A 23,684-nucleotide genomic window follows, 5' to 3' on the forward strand; every position below is an offset into this window, starting at 1 on the left:
CATGCCTAACAGAGGCATGCGATGAGGCCTAGAGCGTTAAGTTCAGGCGGTTCGGCGAGGCACTCACTTCAGGCATTCCTGGAGAATTGACGGACGCGTAGCCACGCGGGGAACTCTGTTCCAGATGGTAGAGGAAAAGTAAGCCACTGAATCCCTCCAAAGTTCAGCATCTTTATATCCCATATAATACACAAAATTGGCTGGGCAATTCCTGGTTACCATGGTCGCAGAGATGCTAGTTGGTCTTCCTGGTGACACCTCTGACCTGGATTGCTCAACTTGATGAAAACAATAGTAGGCCATTTCTGCAGATGAGCAGTTCTCAAAGTGCTAACTGTTTGTTGAGTTCTGGACTGTTCCTCCATTGAAAGAGTCCAGAGGTGTTATATTTGGCCTGCAAACCTCATTGTCCATCCAGACATCCCGGTCCCATGGACAAAAGGTATTTTTCCACAAATCACACAAAGTTCAAAATGAAAAGGCCTTTGCCTTTCATGATGTCAGCATTGAGACTGGTCCCATGGCAACCCAAAAGACACACATCTCCTGCTATCAGTCCTTTTTTAAAGTCCAAATGTTCAAAATCCATTTTGAAATGCAGCCCATGTGCGTCTCCATTTTAAAAGGGTACAGATCCATTTTAAAAGTCCAAAAATCCTTCTGGCCCATACACACACTGATGTTGGCACTGGCCAAATCCTACATCATTCAAACAAAAGACTAAATATTAAGCTCTTTGTTCTTTAACATAAAAGTCATTTTGTTGTGTATCTGTAAAGCATGCACTCCCATGTTCTGCCACCAGGGAGCTCATCCCTTGAAGTCCCAAGGCCAGCCCCTAAGGCCTGTTCCTCACTCTGTAGTGTCTTATTAAAGACTGAGGTCACTGTTACTTTAACCTCCCTGTGTGCAGCCTCATTTGTGTTAGGAACACAATACATTTACCTTAAAGTGATCAGATCTGACAACTTTGCTGTTTGAAACTTCCAAAAAAGGCAGATGTGATGGTGAGTTTGTATGGAAAATTGAAGGTAGAAAACGCAGCCATGGGGTAACTAGAAGTGACATTGAAGCTTGCGACTGAACGTTTCATGTGGCAATGATCTCTTGAAACGGCTTGTGTCTCTTGAAGTGCAGAGCGCTGCTTTTGAGATGGTAATCAAACTTTTGACCTACTGAAGATGTTGAGCCATAGAAATAATTAATTGCATTGTGTTGAAAAATATATTTTGGGGTTCATAAGAACATAAGAAATAGGAGTAGGCCACCTGGCCCCTTGAGCCTGCTCCGCCATTTAATAAGATCATGGCTGATTTGATCATGGATTCAGCTCCACTTCCCTGCCTGCTCCTCATAACACTTTACTCCCTTATCGCTCAAAAATCTGTCTATCTCCGCCTTATATATTCAAGGACCCAGCCTCCACAGCTCTCTGGGCAGAGAGTTCCATAGATTTACAACCCTCTGAGAGAAGAAATTCCTCCTCATCTCAATTTTAAATGGGTGGCCCCTTATTCTGAGACTGTGTCCCCTAGTTTAAGTTTCCCTTATGAGTGGAACTAGCCTCTCTGCATCCATCTTGTCGAGCCCCCTCTTTATCTTATTTACTTTAGCCACTCTTTTCCTTTGTATGTACCTGTAGAAACTCTTACTATTATGTTCCTAACACAGATGAGACTGCACACAGGGAGGTTAAAGTAACAGTGACCTCAGTCTTTATTAAGACATTCCAGAGTGAGGAACAGGCCTTAGGGGCCGGCTTATATACAGTGCTCCCAAGGGATGCTGGGATCCCTTGGGACTTCAGGGGATGCGCTCCCTAGTGGCGGAACATGGGAGTGCATCCTTTACAGATACACAACACTTACTATCTATTTTTATATTCCGTGCTAGTTTACTTTCATAATCTATCCTCTCTCTCTTTATAATTTTTTTTAGTTGTTCTTTGCAGGCTTTTAAAAGTTTCCCAATCCTGTGGCCTCCCACTAGTATTGGCCACATTGTATGCCCTTCTTTTCAATTTTGATACTATCCTTCATTTCCTTAGTTAGCCACGGATGGTTATCCCTTCTCTTACAGTCTTTCCTTCTCATTGGGATGTTACGAGTTATGAAATATCTCCTTAAATGTCTGCCACTGCTCATCAACCGTCCCATACTTTAATCTATTTTCCCAGTCCACTTTAGCCAATTCTGCCTTCATACCTTTTGTAGTCTCCTTTATTTATGCTTGGGACACTGGTTTGAGATTCAACTTTCTCATCCTCCAACTGAACTTGAAATTCAACCGTGTTATGGTCCCTCATTTCGAGAGGATCCTTTACTACAAGATCATTTATTAATCCTGTCTCATTAAACAGTACCAGATCTAAGATATCCTGCTCCCTGGTTGGTTCCGCAACGTATTGTTCAAAGAAACTATCCTGGATACACTCTATGAACTCTTCCTCAAGGCTACCCTGGCCAATTTTCTTTGTTTAATCAATATGAAGGTTAAAATCGCCCATGATTATTGTCGTTCTTTTTTTACAAGCCCCCATTAGTTCTTGATTTATACTCCATCCAACAGTGTAGCTACTGCTAGGGGGCCTATAGACTATGCTCACCAGCGACTATTTCCCCTTATTATTCCTTATCTCCACCCAAACTGATTCAACATCTTGATCTTTTGAGCCAATATCGTTTCTCACTAACGCACTGATCTCTTCCTTTATTAACAGTGCTAGCCCACCTCTTTTTCCTTTCTGTCTGTCCTTTGGAATTGTCAAATACCCCTGAATATTTAGTTCCCAGTCCAGGTCACCTTGCAACCACGTCTCTAATGGCTATCAGATCATACCCATTTGTATCTATTTGTGCCGTCAACTCATCTATTTTGTTACGAATGCTACGTGCATTCAGATAAAGAGCTTTAAAAAAAAAATTCCCATTTTTTTTCCTGCTTTGACCCCACTTTCTGATTCACCTTCATGTTTATACATTCTGTCCCTTCCTGGCACACTCTGGTTTTCATTTCCACCAGTGCTACCCTGCTCTATTGGCTTCTCCTTATTCTTTGACTTTTTAAATTTGTTCTTTGTTATCGTGAAAATAAATGTCCTTGATATTGGATGAATGTGATATTAGAGACTGCTAAATAGGCATTTAGTAAGATGTGTGCATTGGTAGAATGCAAGAGGCACATGGTCCTATGCCATTTAATGAATGGCTCAATGTAATGCTTTGTAGGTTGTTACCCAGTAGATTGGGAACAATCAAAGGCAACACGTGGCAATGCCAGCTATCGATCTCACTGGTCTTTTTTTATGGAAGGGTGGGTTGTTGAGGTAAGGTCATTGAATAAGTTTAAATATGCATGATCCATCTTGCTGCTGTGCATTTGCGAAAGGTTCAATGTTGCTGAAATTCCCTTGTGCGCCTCCCGTTAACACCTCTGGGGGGGCGCTAACTGGGCACAAAACTGTTTTTGCCCGGGGGAGGGGGTGGTGCTATCGGGTCCCGTGAAATTACGTGAGGATTAGCCGAGGCACGAATGCAGTAGCGCAGCGCCGCACCCTGTTAGTAGCGCCCGGGACCATCTTGCTGACGATGATATCATCACCACATGCGGCGATCCCTTTTCATCCAGCATCAGAAATTGGCCAGCGCCCTGTGAGGCTGCCGTGGGTGATGCCTGCGCTGGCCTCACGGGTCGCGAACTGGTCCATACACCCATCGCGAGGCAAAAGTTAAAGGGGAGGTGCATCGCGGTGCATGCCGCCATCTTTTTTTTCAGCCACTTACCGGTCAGGCATCAATGTCATGGGGTTCGGGCCGCGATTGTGCAGCGTTCCGTTTCAGTACCAGGCTGCGGTCACGGCACCTTGCATCCCTGATGGCTCAGTAGATGCTTGCAGTGTCCCTCCCCTTTAATGGAAGGGGAGGGACGTTGAAATGCATTAGCACTAAGCAGAGAGGCCACCTGGGTAGTGCCCCCAATCCCACCCCGAAAGGAAGTGGAGTGTACGACATTGCGTGCCACTTCCTGTGAGGGGCGGTAACCTGAATTTTGCTTCCGGGCAGGACTGCTGCACAGAATATCTGGCCCCGGAGAGGTTACCGCCCCCAAATGGGGCGATAGCCAATTTTGCCCACTATGCTTCTTATGATAGAGGAGTGCTGGTTTGGAACAATTTGGGAGGATGGAATTGATGGTAGTGGGGGATGTCTAGGGGGAGAATGAACTTGCTCATTCACTCTAGATTTATATTTGCCAAGAGATTCTAGAATTTGGAACAGTCAAGAAGTCAATGGTCCCTATTTTATTCCTCACAGTTGGCTCCAAATATTCCTGCAGCATAAATTTTATGACTTCACAAAGTTAACAGGGGCAAATGTTTCATAAATGAATGTAAATTCCATGGAATCCAACATCAGGGTCTCAAAAAGGTTATCTGCTGAAGACTTTTTCAAACATTGGACTAGTTTTAAAATAATCCAGGGACAGCAATAAAAGAGAGCTGTTTCCTTTAACACACATTCATCCACCAGAGAAAAAGATACGTAAATGAGAGGTAGGTCCCAAAGAACTTGCTGTCCGTGACTGTGTGCATTAAGTATTTAAAGAATCCTAAAGAGAGATCTTTAGTGAACAGCATCTTTAAATATATACAGAGGATCAATAGGCTTTTACAAGTTTGTATACTTTGGTTTAGTTTTTAAAATGTACGATGTATGAATCAAAATTCTGTCGAAGGTTCTGCAGACAATGCTGTTGCTGTGAATTATACCCCCAGCCTGCTTGTACTTGAGAAAGCAATGATATCCCCGGTTCTATTTTGTAAGACTGATCGCTCCAGAATACGGCGTGTTAACTGCTGAATATCTTTTTAATTTGGCTGAGTTTGAATGAAGTCTGAAAGCATTCTAGCACTGTTGCACGTGAAATGTTAGAAGTCAAGTGGAATAAGCTGATTATTCATAGTGGGAGTAATGAATTCATTATCTTATGTGGTTGTATGAAATAAATCAGAGCTGATATCTCTTGTTGCATCAGAAGGCAATATCACAAACTGTTCAGATGATGAATCAGGAGAGCTTTACTTTCATGGTTTGGTATTTTATGAGCCCTGAGAGATGTTTCATTTGAATGAGTCTTCCACCCGACTCTGTGTAGATTCAAGAGATTAAAGGCAAATTGTAAGAGTTATCTTTTTCAGAAGGACTTTACTCTTTTCATTGTGGAGATTTTTTCAATCTTCCATGTTTCAGAATATTCTCTAAGGTCAGCCCAAGCTCCCTCCGTCCCAGAGAATGTTTTCACTTGAGCAAACAGGTAAGACTTGTAGCACGCCTAGGGAATAAACAGTGAACCCCCTTCACTTTATTTCAGCTTTTGGTTTTATCATCCACTCTCACCTCACCCTCCTTGTCTACAGAAGATGACAAATTAACACTAGACTAGCCTCTGACTTGAGCTTTAACTGCTGTAAGAAAAACAGTAAAAGAACGAGTGAATAGCAGTAGTTGTTAAGCTTAGCTAGTCCATGGAATAGAACATAACACCGTTTGCAACTGTTGTGCTAAATTATGATATAAGCAATATTATTTTGTACAGGCTCCTTTCCTTTTCTCACCATCGATGGAAGATATTTAGTTTGACTCTGTCTATTCAAAGGCTGCTGTCAAGGTGGGTGCCTCTGAAATGAACTTACCACTTGGTGAATGACCCCATCTGTGCAATGTGAGATAGGGCCCCCAGGTTTCAGTGGGGGTGGGTGAGAGTTCTGCTCTGCCACACTTCTACAAGGGAGTGGCTCCTCTCTGGGAGACTGGTCACTGAGAGGAATGGGACCAAAGTTGCAGGGCAAAGGCAATCCTATTCTTTTTAACTGTAAGATTTTCAGTAGTTTGGGCTCCGGCATAAATGCCTTCTTTTGTTGATGACCTCATGTCACACCTACACTCTCTTTCCACAGCCAACCCTGCTTACACCAATATCAACTTGGAGAGTAGGAAAAGCCCCAGGTTCCTATTCACCACTCACTGTCTCCTTCGCCCATTCTGCACAATCTCCATCCTCACTGTGATGAAAATTGAGAAGTTTTGTCTGTATTTTATAGCTTCTATCTCCACTGCATTTTAGTTTAAGCAGAAAATGTAGGCTCTTATTTTGATTTGTCTTGGCTCCCTTGTGTAGGTCATTTAGAATTTGGAGAAAAATTCTTTGGGTGCCTGCTCCCCGGTCACCACTGCCACTCCTGACATTTCTCATCAGGACTGATGGATGGCATAGAATACATCGACCCAAATATGGGCGGGTATATTCAAATACCATGAAAATATGTCACTTCAAATAATTTCCATCATTTTCCCGTGTCATCATCATAGGCAGTTCTTTGAAACGAGGATGACTTGCTCCCACGCCAAAAAAGGATGAGTTCACAGATGTTTCAATGAAGGACCTAATATTCCAGGTCCTGAACTACATCCTGAAGGGTGGAAGATGCCTGTGCGTGGAATTTTTAAACGTGGGGTGGCCGTTGCACACCAGCCACCACACGGGCTTGACAGAGCGAGGTCTTGATCTAGTGGCACGGATTCCCCAAGACGACTGGAGACCCGCTCTGCTGCACAGACCTAGTGCATGCACACGTTGCAGTGTGGGCTGGCCTGTGCTGCCCCTGGGCCCTCGCCTCTTCTGGCCCTGAACTCACGCATCTTCTGGGCCCCGATCACGTCCTTCTACAATCTCTCGCCGCTCCTTCACCCTGAACTCGCCGCTCCTGCTGTATCTGTCCACGCTCCAATCAGCGACCTGGACCTTGATGACGTCCATCTTCGTTGCCATCATCCTCCTGCACCAGCTCACCCATGGCCACCACTCGCCGCTCCTTTTATGGCTCTGACCTGCTGCTGATGGTCTCTCGCAGGTCAGGGCCACCACGCTGCCCATGGCCGCCACTCACCGCTCCTTTTATGGCCCCAACCTGCTCCCGTGTACACCTTTCATAAAGTGTTGCTAAGGGTGGTGGAGGGGAAATTTAAAAATTAAAGGGCTGTCGTTGCCTGTGCAAAGCTGGAAAGCTCGCTTCAACTGTGCAAAAGAGCCTGATCACCAAAAAATGACCATGATTTGAAGCATCTTAAAGCAGGCCACGACCAGGATGCACTGGAATTTCACCAAAATGGCAAATATTGGCAGGTACCTTTTAAGAAAAATACTCAAAATGACTTCTGCAACTGCATGCTGGGGGAATGGCTTCCATTCTTTTGGTTCTGCATGAAGTAGGTAAAAACGCAGTTGATGATTATTTGCTATATGACCATGGGAAAGCGAGTCATCAAGCACACCCAAGTGATGGAAACAATCAACAGACCTTTTAATCAATGACACCACTTAATCAGGACTGCTTTGAGAAAGACCGCAATTGGTAGACACCGGGGGAAGAAATTCCCTAGCGCCCCGATTGGCGGCGGTAACCGGCTCGGAGGCGAGACTTCGTACGCCCGGCGCGGAAGTCCCATCCCGGCCGCGAAATTGCGGTTACCGTCCCTTCCTCCACTTAGGGCGGTCTTTGGCCAGGGACTCCCAGGTGTTGGTGGGAATGTTGCACTTTATCAGGGAGGCCTTGAGGGTGTTCTTGAAACATTTCCTCTGCCCACCTTTGGCTCATTTGCCATGAAGGAGTTCAGAGTAGAGCGCTTGCTTTGGGCGTCTCGTGTCAGGCATGCGATCAAGATGGCCTGCCCAGCGGAGCTGATCGAGTGTGGTCAGTGCTTCAATGCTGGGGATGTTGGCCTAGTCGAGGATGCTAATGTTGGTGCGTCTGCCCTTCCAGGGGATTTGCAGGATTATGCAGAGACATCGTTGGTGGTATTTCTCCAGCGACTTGAAGTGTCTACTGTACATGGTCCATGTCTCTGAGCCATACAGGAGGGCGGGTATTACTACAGCCCTGTAGACCATGAGCTTGGTGGCAGATTTGAGGGCCTGATCTTTGAACACTTTTTTCCTTAGGTGCCGAAGGTTGCACTGGCGTACTAAGCAGTGGAGGTGGTGTTGAATCTCGTCGTCAATGCCTGCCCTTGTTGATAAGAGGCTCCCGAGTTATGGGAAATGGTCCACGTTGTCCAGGGCCGCACTGTGGATCTTGATGACTGGAGGACAGTGCTGCGCGGCGGGGACAGGTTGGTAGAGGACCTTTTGTCTTACAGATGTTTAGTGTAAGGCCCATGCTTTCATACGCCTCAGTGAATATGTTGACTATGACTTGGATGTGCGCAGACGCAGGCGTCATCCGTCCGCGTACTGTAGCTCGACGACAGAGGTTGGGGTGGTCTTGGATCTGGCTTGGAGACGACGAAGGTTGAACAGGTTCCCACTGGTTCTGTCGTTTAACTCCACACCAGCGGGGAGCTTGCTAAGTGTGAGGTGGAGCATGGCAGCGAGGAAGATTGAGAAGAGGGTTGGCGCGATGACGCAGCCCTATTTGACCCCGGTCCGGACGTGGATTGCGTCTGTAATAGATCTGTTGGTAAGGATCATGGTTTTCATGTCATCGTGGAGCAGGTGGAGGATGGTGCAGAAATTTTGGGGGCAGCCGAAACGGAGGAGGACACTCCATAGACCCTCACGGTTGACCGTGTCAAAGGTCTTTGTAAGGTCAAAGAAGACGATGTTCAAGAGTTGGTGCTGTTCCCTGCATTTTTCTTGCAGTTGTCGTCCTGTAAAAATCATGTCTGTTGTACCCGTAGGGGACGAAATCCACACTGTGACTCCCGGAGGAGCTCCTCAGCCACGTGGAGAAGACAGTTGAGGAGGACTCTAGCGACGACTTTTCCAGTGGCTGATAGCAGAGAGATTCCTCTGTAGTTGCCGCAGTTGGACTATCCCCTTTTTTAAAGATGGTCACGATCACTGCATCTCTGAGATCTTCCAGCCTGCTTTCCTCCCTCCAGATGAGAGAGATGAGGTCATGCATTCACGCCAACAGTGCCTCTCCACCATACTTCAGTGCCTCAGGGAGGATTCCATCCGCTCCCATAACCTTGTTGTTCTTGAGCTGTCTTATGGCTTTTTCTACGTCATGCAGGGCTGGGGTTTTGCTGAGATGGTGGCGGGATGGAATTAAGGACACTCGAGACAAAGGTAGAGTCTCGGTTGAGGAGATCTTCGAAATGCTCCTTCCAGCGGGCCCTGACTGCCTCGGTGTCCTTGATGAGTGTTTCCCCGTTCTTGGCCAGCAGTGGGGTGGGGCCTTGGCTGTTTGGGCCGTAGGTGGCCTTGACTGCAGAGAAAAATCCTCGTACATCATGGCTGCCGGCCAGCTGCTGTATCTCCTGTGCTTTCTCCATCACCATTTGTTCTTTAGGTCCTGAGTTTTCTGTTGGACCTTGGCCTTAAGCAGTCTGTAATGCTGCCTTGCTGCTCCCGATTTGGGTGGTTGTTTAAGGTTCAGAAATGCCCTGTGCTGGCAATCTATTAAGCTCTTGGATCTACTGGTCATTCTCATCAAACCAGTCCTGGTGTTTCCTGGTTGAGTGACCGAGTGTCTCTTCGCAGGCACTGGTTATGGAGGCCTGGAGGGCAGACCAAGCACTGTGGGCATTCTGCATTTCAGGATCATCAAGGCACGCCAGATTAGCAGTGAGCCACTGACTGTATAGGGCCCTCTTAGCTGGGTCTTTGAGTGCCCCGGCATTGACTCTTTTGTGGCTCTGCACCTGCTGCCGTTGCCACTTTGGGGCTAAGTTGATGTCAATGATGGAACGGATTAGGTGGTGATCCCTCCAGCAGTCATCATCTCCTGTCATGGGTGATGCGCTCATTCTTGCGATCCCTGGCTCGGACGATGACATAGTCGAGCAGGTGCCAGTGTTTGAAGCGAGGGTGTTGCCACAATGCCTTTGGCGGAACAAGGTGTTGGTGATGACAAGGTCATGTTCGAGACCTTTTGTCAGGAGTAGGGTACCCCTGGAGTTGGTGTTCCCTACCCCCTCTCTGCGATCACGCCTCCCCAGAGGACTGTGTCCTTGCCGACCTTGGCGTTGAAGTCACCGAGGAGGATCAGTTTGTCGTTCCCAGGGACGCGAGACAGGGATTTTTTGAGACTGGAGTAAAAACCCTCTTTGGTCTCATCTGTCGTATCGAGTGTTAGGGCATATGCACTGATGATTGTGGTGCATTGGTTCCGGGATAGGGTGAGTCAGAGAATCATGAGACGTTTGTTAATTCCGCAGAGGGAGACGTTGAGGCTGTCATCCTCGTCGCCAAATGTAATGAATGTAATGACTCAAAAGACTTGTTACTGTAATCTGCCTCAGGTGTAAACCTGATCCAACTTTATTCGCACCCAAAATATCCCTCGTGACATGGTATCCGCGCTTATATACCAGTGACCATGCACGTGCGCATACAGCCCGATGACCTCCGACAGTGGCGCCCCCTGGTGTCTGGTGACTCCAAGCATAAATACATAAGAGGCGGTTGACCAGCTCGTTTTTGATAGCGAATCCGACTCCATTGGGGGTGACGTTCTTCCTCTGGTTTCCCTTTCCAGAAGAAGGTGTAACCGCCACCCTGTTCCTTGAGCTGGCCTTCCCCTGCCCGCCGGGTCTCGCTTAGGGTGGTGCTGTTGACATCGAAGCGTCTAAGTTCCCGGGTAACTATGGTGGTGCGGCGTTCTGGCCTGTTGCTGTTGGGGTTGTCCATGAGGGTCCTGACGTTTCAGGTCCCGAACTTCATGTTAAAGGAGTGGAGGATGCCTGTGCGTGAGTTCTTTTAATACAGGGTGGCCGTTGCACACCGGCTACCACACGGGCTTAGCTGAGCAAGGTCTAGGTCCAGTGGTAAGGAGGTCCAAGACGACTGGAGTCCAGGCTCTGCTGTATGGGCCTAGTTGCCTATGGCAAGATGTTGGCCACAAGCTCCGCACTGAGCAGCGGCCTTTGTTGAGATGGTAAGTGATCCGAGGTTTGTCTGATCTCTACCATCAGTGACTGCCCTTTCACTGAACACCCCTCCTCACTGGAACTCTGTCCCTAATTTCTCTCCATTGTGCAGCCTTCGTGCTTCCAAAAGCTTTCTTAAAAACCGTTGTATTTAGCTAGGTCTTTAGCCCTAATTCTAACATACGTCTGTCGGCTGAGACATGAAACCCAGGTCCCATCTGCCCTCTCAGGTTGGGTGTAAAAGATCCCACGGTACTATTTCGAAGAGGAGCGATGGAGTTCTCCCCGGTGTCCTGGCCAATATGTATCCCTTAACCAACATCACTAAAACAGATCATCCGGTTGTTATCTCATTGCTGTTTGTGGGTCCTTGCTCTGTGCAAAATTGGCTGCCACGTTTCCTATATTACAACAGTAACTACACTTCAATGGCTGAAAAGTGCTTTGGGACATCCTGAGGTTGTGAAAGGTGTGATGTAAATGCAAATTCTTCCTTTATTTAAAAATCTAAATACTGCGGATGTTGGAAATCTGCAATAAAAACAGAAAATGCTGGAAATACTAAGCAGGTGAGGCAGCATCTGTGGAGAGAGAAACAAAGTTAACCTTTTGGGTTGATAGTCTTTTGTTTCAGGTTCTCAACCTGAAACGTTAACTCTGTATTTCTAGCATTTATTTATTTATTTTCTTTCTTTCTTTCTTTCTTTCTTTCTTTCTTTCTTTCTTTCTTTCTTTCTTTCTTTCTTTCTTTCTTTCTTTCTTTCTTTCTTTCTTTCTTTCTTTCTTTCTTTCTTTCTTTCTTTCTTTCTTTCTTTCTTTCTCCCTTTCTTTCTTTCTCCCTTTCTTTCTTTCTCCCTTTCTTTCTTTCTCCCTTTCTTTCTTTCTCCCTTTCTTTCTTTCTCCCTTCCTTTCTTTCTCCCTTTCTTTCTTTCTCCCTTTCTTTCTTTCTCCCTTTCTTTCTTTCTCCCTTTCTTTCTTTCTCCCTTTCTTTCTTTCTTTCTCCCTTTCTCCCTTTCTCCCTGCGATTGCACACTGTATAAAGTGGTTCCAGACATGTTTCTGTATGTGCGGAGTGCTATAGAAGTGTATGTTGTTTACACTTGTAGTTTAGAGCAGAGAATTTAATCTCGTTATTCATATCTATAACTGTCCGTTTATAAGTGACACCAAATCTGAAATATTACTGAAGGATGCGATGTAGATGGTTATTCATGTTCTTTGTTTATCGCCAGCGGCTTGTCTATCAGAGACTGCCATGTCTCAACATGTATCTATTTCCAATGGCTGGGAAGGAGTTGTCGATTCGAGCACAGTTAAACAGACCGAAGTGCTGGAATTAAAAACCTATTACCCACTTGGAGTTTTATAATATACATACATGCCACCTAGAAAGCTAGCAGAAACTGGTCAACGGCTTCAAAAAAGCCAAAACACCCTCCCAAAATACTAATCATTCAAACAACCCTGGACGTGGGCCGATGACATCGCGCTACACTGAAAGTGTAGTGGGGTGTGGGCTTGTCAGAGCTTAAGCTACAGGTATGCCCAACATTCCATAAGTTGAAGATTACAGCAAACATTTTGAGGACTTTATTTTGTGTGGGGAAGTTGTGGGTGACTGTGACATGGGTGGTCTCACTGGATACAACTGTTACCTTTTATTTATAAAGTTGTGCAGCCTGCTAAATTAAATAGAATCAAAGATCTAGACATTGTGTACAGGAAAATTACATGAAAACTCTAAAGGGGAACTTCTGTCCAGTTTGATTATTTCACAAAGCACTGCACGGGATGATGACATTCCTGATTTCCCCTTGTGGACCCATGCATGGGATGCAAGTTCTACTTCCTGAGTGAACAAGTTTTCTCCTGAGTTTCACAAATATATGGCTGCCTTCACTCTGAATTTCTGACGTTCGCAGCAGAATTTTTAAAAGGGAACTTAGTTGGGGTAAATCCCATAAACAAATAATAGCTGTAATTTAAATTTGTAATGTGCGGGATGGGGGGGCTGGGGGTGGGCGGAATGGGGAGGCGGGGCGGGGGGGACGTGTCAATGTTAAGATGCAAATGAGACCCAATTGATTGGTTTGCATTTGTTCACGTGCTCACTGTCTAACAATAAAAATTGAGGAGCTTCTTAATATTTTTTCCCCCACAGGTATATATTTTAAATAAACATACTTGTGTTTATTTAATTTTACCTCGAGTAACACTTATTAATTCACTAGCCTGACCTATTTTCTTATGTGCTTCATGCATAAGTTAACTTTAAAAAAAAATTCAATTTCAAAATAATTACCACACAAATCATAAAACCCGTGCAAAAGAACGGAATCTTAGAACCTAACCCACAACTCAAAAACAAATTGGTTTATTATGTGGCCGTATTTACCTTTTTCTACAAAATCTGGAATCATTTTGAGTGCATGTTTAATTGCTACTTTGTTAAGCAGATTCCCAAACATATTTATTCGCTCATAAACGAGTCTCCGAAAGAAAATGTATTTGATGTCTCTTTCCTGAGGACTAGTTTCTTTTTAAATAACAAGTACACAGACATGGAGCTGGTGCAACCACAGATCCTGTCCCTAGATGTCAGCCCTCCACAACTATTCAAGAAAGTGAGAGGACAAGTTTAACAGCTTTTCAATCCCTTAGATTTATTTTCTTTTGTAGATTTTTTTTTGTTCAAGTAAATAGGAAAAAGAAATTCCCTCTGGTGAATGGGCCAATAACTGGAGGTGATCGATTCAAAATCATTGGAAAACAATCTGGGGTGGGGTGGGGGGGGGGCGGGGGGGGGGCGAGCAATGTTCCCGCTGAGCTCCACGGCCGCGCAGGTAGCTCACCGCCGTTTACACGGGAGAAACGCGTATATGCGAAAATTTGAAAGGGACCACACACAAAAACAAAAAATAAGAGGAAACATTGGAGACAAGGAGAATTTTATTCACTGCGTAGTTGGGATCTGGGACGCTCTACCTAAAAAGGTGGTGGAAGCTGATTCCATAAATAATTTTACAAGGAATTTGGACAGGTACTGGAGGATGAGGAACTTGCAGGGTTACGGACAAAAAGCGGGGATGTGGGAGTAAGCACCACAGCTCTTTCTAAGAGCCAGCACAGGCACGACGGGCTGAATGGTCTCCATCTGTGATGTGAGTTTCTACAATTCAACTGATTGTTTTGCTGTCATATTTAAACAGATCTTCATGTTAGTAAGAAGATATAAATAATGTACTTGGCATAGCACCTTTCTGTACAAGTAGTGTGGAGAGGAATACCAAGATAAATGTCCTTGATGCAAGATGTCTATCCATCACCCCTGTGCTCGCTGATGTACATTGGCTCCCGGTTAAGCAACACATCGATTTCAAAATTCTCATCCTTGATTTCAGATCCCTCCATGGCCTTACCCTTCCCTATCTCTGTAATCTCCTTCAGCTCCACAACTCCTCGAGATGTCTGCGCTCCTCTAATTCTGCCCTCTGAGCATCCCTGATTATAATCGCTCAATCATTGGTGGCTGTGCCTTCAGCTGCCTAGGCCCTAAGCTCTGGAATTCCCTGTCTAATCCTCTCCGCCTCTCTTTGGTCCTTCAAGACGCTCCTTAAAACCTACCTCTTTGATCAAACGTTTGGTCACCCGTCCTAATTTCTCCTTTTGCGACTCGGTGCCAATTTTTTAATCTCATAATACTCCTGCGAAGTGCCTTGGGACCTTTCACTATGTTAAAGTAACGAGGTGGAGAGGTTTACGGAGAGCGTTCCAGAGCATAGGGCAGCTGAAGGCATGGCCACCAATGGTTGTGCGATTATAATCAGAGATGCTCAAGAGGACAGAATCTCGGGGGTTGTGGGGCTGGAGGAGATTACAGAGATAGGGAGGGGCGAGACCATGAAGGGATTTGAAAACAAGGATGAGAATTTTAAAATTGAGGCATTGTTTAACTGGGAGCCACTGAAGGTTAGTGAGCACAGGGACAATGCATGAAAGGGACTTGGTGCGAGTTAGGACATGCGCAGCCGAGTTTTGGATCACCTCTAGTTTATGTAGGTTGGAACTTCACGTGCAGTTTCAGCAGGAGTTGTTGGATTGTGCTCTGAAGTGCGAATTTTGCCCAATTTTCACCTAAGGGTGCTGAGGCCAGGTGTTGTGCTCTGACCACAGCCACAGCTGAAAGCATTTTTTTATTTAAAAAGGGAAACTCAAACCTTGTCCCTAATTACAACTCTTTCCTCAGTCACCCAGTTGTCTACAGAGCAATGTATAAACATCATTTGAATTCACTTTAATGCTGATACACAATTCAGTGCATTTTTGTAGCACCTTGTCATGTTGAAATGTCTCCTAAGATCACAAAATAGTTTTGGATAAAGAAGACCCTATTCCATTTGATCTCATCCTCCAGAATACCAACCTTACTTTCTTTCCATTACAACATTCAGCTTTATCATAAATTAATCCAGTGTCCTGCCCTCAAATACCCGCCCCAGTAATCGGTTCCTGTAGTTGATCAGACTCCAGACCTCTAAATGTTCTTCACATCAGTGACTGTCTTGTCCTGCTTCTCTGATGTATCCAGCATACTTTCTCTATCCTGTTCAGTATCTAATCTACCTCCAGAATGTTCCCTCTGAGCTGTCAATTTGCAAGGCTAATGTGTACTAAGTTGTTCCTCTTGACTCTTTGCTCATACCAAGGATCAGTCTCTTTGATGTTATGTGCACCGCTGTTCAAAGTGGGAGTTAGGGCAGAGCAGCTTTCCAGTGTGCCAGTTTGGGGCATTATAAATGTAACACATTAAAATAAAATCATCATTACTGAGAACAGTTACTGTTAAAACCCATGATGTTTGAAGGAGTTATAAATGCTGAGCAGGGCAACAAAGTGGCAATGGGTGAAAACAGTAGGGATTCCAGCACAACCTACTTGCACTAATTGGTATAACCAATTGAGTGAAGATTGAATACCAGTGGGGCTTTGGAAATTGCAATTTGTGCATTATATGATCACTATGTTAGCAAATTAAGTACTGTCTCTCTAAATACAATTTGGGCTCAGGCCTCTCAAATTAGACACGCATGCATATAGATCAATTTGGTCGTTATTTAATTGAAGTGTCAAGTCGAGCAAAACATGCAACATTGACAATAACAGTATGAGAGTAGGCTGTTACAGGGCAATCTTAGCTTCGAGCATATACTAGTTAACTTCTGGCAGCCCAGCCAGCTGACTGTCTCTTTCTCTCTGGAGGTTCACTGCCACTCCCTGCCGAGGTGCAGACCCTCTCCCTTTATACCTTTTCTTCTCATGGTTCATGACACTCGGCATCTTGTTCCAGCATAAGCTTCCCTTTTCTTCCCAGGGTTTACATAAAATTTATTACATGAAGTAAGGGTGCCATATCTGACCAAATGGTTTCCTTCTGCTGAATGAACACTCTGAAGTCCTTAGGGTTTGTATCAGTAAGTACCTGTTACCTTTTCATGTAGCATATTCTTCCTACAGCCAATTGGTGTTCAACCTTGTGAATCTGCGAATCATAAGTCTGGTTATTATTCATCCTTGAGAAACTCTCAATTTCCAGGTCTTGTCTGTCTCTATCCCATGGTGCAATATTTCATTGCAAAGACAGACCTGCCAGTTTCCCCAGGTTTATCATTCATATCACCCTTTAACTACAGATATTGCTACCTTATCCATTATTCCTATTCAAGATCCATCTGCTCAAACACTCCATCCTGTGCACAATTGTTGAACAATTGATTTATTATTACAGGACATTGTGGCTTAAAGACTATAAGCCCAAGTTTGGTCGACTTACCGCTGGCTGCTTGATGGTTTCTGGGCACTCTCCCCTCCGAGCGAGTTTAGTGAGGTCCTCACGCCGGCGGGGAGAGAAGACCGCGGGGGAGCGTCTGCTGGTGTGCGCCAGCATGCAATGCCCGCTGCGCCCCCAGATTGGTCCGGGTGGTCCTCCGCTCCAGCAGCAGAAGAGACCGCCACTTGGAAGCAGGTCTTACCTGAACGGTAAGTATAAAGACCCGCAAAAAAAGGGTTAGTGCACTTCTTTTCTTTTCTTCTTTTCTTTTGCAGGGGTTTAGGTGGATGGGACCCCTGAAGGATTTCTGGTAGTTGTTTTTTATTGTTTTGAAATTTTTTGCTTTCCCCGTTTCCCCCCGCTCCCTGGACTCTATCCTCGGCGGTACTTTGCCGAGGATCGCATTTGCTGCCCAGAATGGGAGCTACCACCCACTGCCGCCCAGAATCGTCATGCAAGGCCACATTTTCCCACATTTCTTCCACGAAACTTCCGCCCAAAGTACCGTCAGGATCTTAGCGATCCTTTCGATAGTACTTGGGCGGAACTTGGGTCTCACCAAACTCGGGCCCTATATCATCATGCTTAGCAAGCAAAAGGTTAATAGTTTGCATATTCGATATAATCTTAGGCCCTGAACTTGGTGGAAGCTAAATTCCGCCCAAAGGACCGCTGAGCTACCCGACGGTACTTTGGGCGGGAGTTTCGTGGAAAAGTCCTGGAAAGACCTCCCGGTGGCAAAAAAATGACTTACGCCATGAATCTGGGTGGCAGCGAGTGGGAGCTCCCAATCTCGGCAGCAAATGCAATCCTCGGCAAAGTACCGCCGAGGATTGAGTTGGGCCCAGGGAGGGGGGAGCACATAAAATTAAAAATTTCCAAAAAATAAAAAGTAAAACACTGGAAAACCTTCAGGGGACCCCATCCACCTGAATCGCTGGAAAAAAAATTAAGAAAAGAAGTTTACTAACCTTTTTTTGCAGGTCTTCATACTTACCATTGAGGTTAGACCTGCCTCCACGTGGCAGTCCTTCCCCCTGCTGCAGCGAACTCCTGCTCGGACCAAACTAACAGTTCGGCGGGCGGGAAGACATTTATGTGAGTTACGCGCCAGCGGACATCAGCGGGCGGTTCCCAGCGGTCTTCCCTCCCCACCGGCTGGAGGTCTCCACCAAACTCACTCGGAGGGGAGACTGCCCAGAAAATTCAACGGCAGTTGGCGGCAGTGGGTGTCAGTGGGTGGTGAGGCCACCAAGTTCGGCCCCTAAAAATCTTATATAAAACAAAGCAGTATTAGACTAGCAAATTCCATCAAATTCATAGAATCATACAATCTTACAGCACAGAAGGAGGCTATTCAGCCCATGATGCCTGTGCTGGCCTTTTGAAACAGCTATCCAATTAGTCCCACTACCTTGCTCTTTCCCCATAGCTCTGCAAAATGTCCCTTTTTTCCCAAGTATTTATCCAATTCCCTTTTGAAAGTTACTATTGAATCTGTTTCCACCATCCTTTCAGGCAGTGCATTCCTGATCATCATATCTCGCTGCTTAAAGGAATTTCTCCTCATCCCCTCTCTGGTTCTTTTGCCAATTATCTTAATTCTGTGTCCTCTAGTTATCGACCATTCTGCCAGTGGAAACAGCTTCTCACCATCTACTTTATCAAAACCCTTCATAATTTTGAACACCTCTATTAAATCTCCCCTTAAAATTGCTCAAGTTCACTGTGGGATTCCTGCTGCTACCATAAATAACCCTTTACATTCTGGTCCATTGCATTTCCCAAAGGTATTGGCTCGGATTTTGCGGTCACTGGCGATTGAACGGTGCTTGCCATTCATTACGCTTACAACTGTGCACAGAGTTTTTGTGGGATTTTGAGCAGCAACTTATGCTCATTGGTCAACTAAAACAGTGCAGCGCCCTGTACAAAGGATTTTGGACCTGTGTGAACAGGGAAAGCAAAACGTGTCTCCTCAAGCAATTAGATTGAAAAATCCTCAGAGACACGCAGGCCGGGAAATTTGATACTGCCTGAAAACGGGCACGGGTACTACAATGTAAGATATGCTCACCCCCGTTTAGAAAGCTCAGGTATCATGTCAATTTAAATGATCTTAGCACACAGCCCAGCGACTATTGCGCTGCTGAAAGGCTGTGCGCTCAGCAGGGGGCCCAAGGTTGTATCACTGGAGCAACGCTGCCTTTCCTTAAAGCTAGGCTATTAGTTTTCAAGGGAGCCTCTCGTCGTTAAAGGTAAACTGTCTTCTGCAAAAAAAATTAATTCAAAGCTAGGCAGTCTGCAGTTCTCAAAGCTGAACTGCCTTCTGCACATAAAAAATAGTAAAAGCGCTTCAGCGCTAACATAAATGGCTCAATAGGCCAGGAAAAGGGCAACCAGGGTCTCAGAAGCACTTGAGCTTTGTGCAGGGGTTCAACACAGGCAGAGACGTCCTCTACCCACAGCGGGTCAGAAGTCCCTCCAGAAAGAAGGATATAGGACCAGATCACTGAGGCCGTCACTGCCAGCGGTGTCGCCCCCCAGGACCTGGCTCCAGTGCCCAATGAAGTCACATGACCTCAGGCGAGTGGTAAAGGTCAGTGAATACATCTTCAGAAGCCATCTCTTACCAACTAAACCACTAGCCTCACACACTGCTTGCTGGCCATTCTTTGCATGGCTGAGCCCTAGGCCAGGGGCGGGGCTGAAAGGATACAAGATACTGGTATCCTCATACATTGTCCTCCTTCTCACATCCCACTTCCGCCTCATCCCACAATCGCTTCTGATGTACAAGCTGCTTATGGTGTAAGCATGCAGCTCTTGCTTTCCTGTCCTCCACTCACCACAACCCTATCCTTGTGCCTTCCTCATTTCACACACCCAAGAAATCCAGTCTGCCCGACTAATGGTTGAACAAGAGGAGGGAGAGGAGAGTGAAAAAGGAGAGGAAGCACCGTCACTCGATTTCACACTCCCAGCCACCAGCTCCTCGAGGTTGTCCTACACGGCCACCTGCAGTGTTCCCCCACTGAAAGTCAGCAGCCTCCCACCAGCCATGCTGCAGCCACTGGGGTAGCACTGCATAGGAGCACTAAAATAGGCAAAGGCAGATGCAAGACAGTCACTAAGGGAATGCGCAAGGTTAATTAATTGATTTTTTGATATCATATTGGATAAAGTTGGATTGCAAAATTTGCTTCATGATGGCTTTTATTTCAGTATTGTGGCTATAGGACGCTGTGATGGTCAGTAACAGAGGGAAGGTAAATTAAGGGACAAATGTTGAAAGGGGAAGTGGGCTTCTGTTCACTGGTGCACAGGTGGATGATTCGATCCCAGATATCCCGGCCAGAAAGGGGCTATGTGGGTTGCCTCCTTCCTTCTAATTCCTCCTCTTCTGCGTACTCCTCTTCTGCTTCTTCCCCTTCCCTCTGTGAGCAGCTTGTCCCCTTTGCTGCATGTGGTGTCACAGCCCAAGGGGGACTGCAACTAGAGTCCCCAGGACTGGGAGCAAGAGATGTTCTCAGAGGCCTTCCTTTAACATCCAAAGCTTTGCAAGCGTCCAGCAGCACTCTCTGCAACTTTAATAACTTAATGTATTGCACCAAGCAACTACACCAATAAAATTAAACAAAACATCCAAAATCAAAATCTAAACTGACCTGAAAGATGTGTTCATCCCTTTAAGCAGCACTGGCAGTGTCTCTGCAGTACATTCTTCCACGTTTGGAGAGAGCGGCGATGTCTAAAATCACAGTCATGCGACAATTCAGGCATTGCACGCCGATTGTAATCTGCATATTTACATGTGGGAAGCAAGCGCAAGCCATGGCAACGCTAATGGCCTCCCCAAAATGGCGGATGCCACATTCCGCGCCAGCCGCAGGCAGAAGCGAAATGGCCATCATTTTTTCAGTAAAACAGGCCTTAGCGGCCGGTGCTGCACCACCGATTATCATGGCAGCAGAGTCTAAATCATGGAGTATAAGTTAGAATATTTAATTCAATGTAAAATAATGCACAGAAAGCAAAATAAAGAGAAAGAAAGATGAGATTAAGAGAGAGATAAGAGACAGAAAAAACTCCAAATTCATTTTTATTTTAATTGTTAATTTCTTTTAAAGCTCCAGCAATAATTAAAATCTGAAAGAGTGACACACTACACTTGTAAAAGTTAATTTTCAATGCCAGAGAGTTTGGATAGCAGTGATTAAGATTTATCACGTTGTTAAAAATTCACTTACACTTGAATGGACAAGTAACTTTTTCTTGCGTGTTTAATGGATGTCTAGTGGATAAGTACACCAAATTCACACCCTTACATATATTTCAATGTTGAGTCTCTCAGCAAGGTAGCAGTGTAAAGAAGCTTGTGGATGAGCAGGGCAATTTGGACAGCAACTTCCTGATTTCCACATTTTACTGCGCCAGAGCGGGATGCTAGAAGTTGCTGTTCAATTTACTCCAGAATAACAGTGAGGGCTGATAGCCTCAACATTGTTCTAAATGCAAAATCCGTGCCAATATCCAACTACACACATATTCCATTTGCATTTGTCTGCATTGATCTTCATTTGCCGCTAATCAGCCCATGTACAAATATTCTCTCAATTAATTACTTTTGAAGTGCAATGGCTGTAATTGTGCAGCCAAACAAACTGGGAGCAAGTGGAGACTGCTCCTGGCCTACTTCCTGACTTGACTAAAATTGCAGTAATGTTGAGTTCCATGCTGCTCCATATGTATTATTCAGGACTTGCCTGAAAATTTGTTGCTGTAAACTCCCCCATGATTTCACATTTCTGAACCTAATGGCCTGTAAAGAAGCCAGAGCACCAGAAAGGCTACTTCATTTCCTAAATCCCTAACTCCGAATATATACTCTACATTCTGTGGGGATACCTTATTTTATGGAAATGATTTATCTATCAAACAAGAAAATGGCAGAGACTTTGAACAAATATTTTGTATCTCTCTTCATGGTAGAAGACACTAAAAGCATCCCAATATTAGTAGAAAATCAGGGGGGCAAAAAGAGGGGAGGAAATTAAAACACTCATTATCACTAGAGAAAAAAGTACTAGGCAAACTAATGGGTCTAAAGGCTGACAAGTCACCTGGACCTGATGGTCTGCATCCTAGGGTCTTAAAGAAGTGACTGCAGAGATAGCGGATGCATTAGTTGTAATCTTCCAAAATTCCCTAGATTCTGGAAAGGTCCCACTGGATTGGACAACTGCAAATGTAACATCCTATTCAAGAAAGGAGGGAGACAGAAAGAAGGAAACTATAGACCAGTTAGCCAAATATCTGTCATTGGGAAAATGCTGGAATCCATTCATCATCATCATCATAGGCAGTCCCTCAAAATCAAGGAAGGCTTGCTTCCACTCTAAAAGTGAGTTCTCAGGTGGCTGTACAATCCAATGCAGGAATTACAGGTGGGGCAGACAATGGTTGAAGGAAAGGATGGGTTTGCCGCATGCTCCTTCCGCTGTCTGCGCTTGATTTCTGAATGCTTTCGGCGACAAGACTCGAGGTGCTCTGTTGCTGTTGGGGTTGTCCATGAGAGTCCTGACGTTCCAGGTCCAGAACTTCATTTTGAAGGGTGGAAGATGCCTGTGCGTGAGTTCTTTTAACGTGGGGTGGCTGTTGCACACTGGCTACCACATGGGCTTAACAGAGCAAGGTCTTGGTCCAGTGGCAAGGGGATCCGTGGTGACTGAAGACCAGGCTCTACTGTATGGGCCTAGTTGCCTAAGGTGGGATATGAGCTGTAAGCTCAGCACTGAGCAGCGCCTTCACCAGAGGTGGTGGAAGATCTGAGATGTGAGGGCTGGAGTCCATTACTAAGGAAGTAATAGCAGGACATTTAGAAAATCATAATACAATCAAGCAGCGTTAACATAGTTTTATGAAAGGGAAATTGTGTTTGGCAAATTTATTAGAGTTCTTGAGGATGTAACGAGTGGGGTGAATAAAGGGGAACCAGTAGATGTCATGTCTTTTAGAAATCTAAATACATCAATAATGTGCCACATAAAAGATTGTTTCCAATTCAGAAATGCCTTGTGTTAGCAGTTAGCTCCTGGAACTCCTGGGGCTAGAACCTCCACTTTTTTGCATGCTTAACGCCCATTTTACCGCTGAAATGACATATAACGCCCAAATATCTCCCATTTAGCCACAAAATGGAAACTGACGCCCATTTTTAGGAAACTAATCACCGAGCGTTACTTTCCCCATGTGCTTAACACCGGGAAAAAATATTACTGCCTGCCCACTTTTTTTGGGCGGAATCATCAGAATGGGTGAAATCAACACCCATAATATCGGCCAGCATTACTTTCCGCACTGACTTCATGCCGAGATTCAATAATACTGCCCGCCCACTTTTTTTTGTTGTGATGACCATTCTTACCGAAACTAGCGGCCATGAGATCGCCCAGCGTCAATTTCACCACCTCGCACACATATAGGCCACAATATCGCTCGTCCAAAAAATTGCACACGAAAAGTAAAACTTTTCTGAACGAACGGCAGCGGTGTGGCTGGCATTTTTAAAATCCCATTCTTACATGAGGAGCTGATATCTGAATGATTTGCCTGAAAGAGCTTTGATGTGAGTGACAATGCTGACACACTGCTGTCTGTGTGCAGCGCAGACATCAATGGTGCCCATCACCTTGGTGCCAGTTAAAGTTTACGTTGATTGATGTTAAGTTGTATTTAACCCTTTCATGTTAAGGAATCACCAGTGTGTAACGGTGCAGCTATCTGAGACAATGCACAACAAAGTTATGTTCAATTACAAAAATTTTATACGAACATTGGTCTGAAATTGTAAGTATCATAGGCAATAACACCCAACCCCTGGCCACAACCCACTTTTTCCACCATTGACTTAATCACATGTTTAA

This window comes from Pristiophorus japonicus, chromosome 6 (assembly GCF_044704955.1).
Source record: "Pristiophorus japonicus isolate sPriJap1 chromosome 6, sPriJap1.hap1, whole genome shotgun sequence".
Classification (NCBI taxonomy): domain Eukaryota; kingdom Metazoa; phylum Chordata; class Chondrichthyes; family Pristiophoridae; genus Pristiophorus; species Pristiophorus japonicus.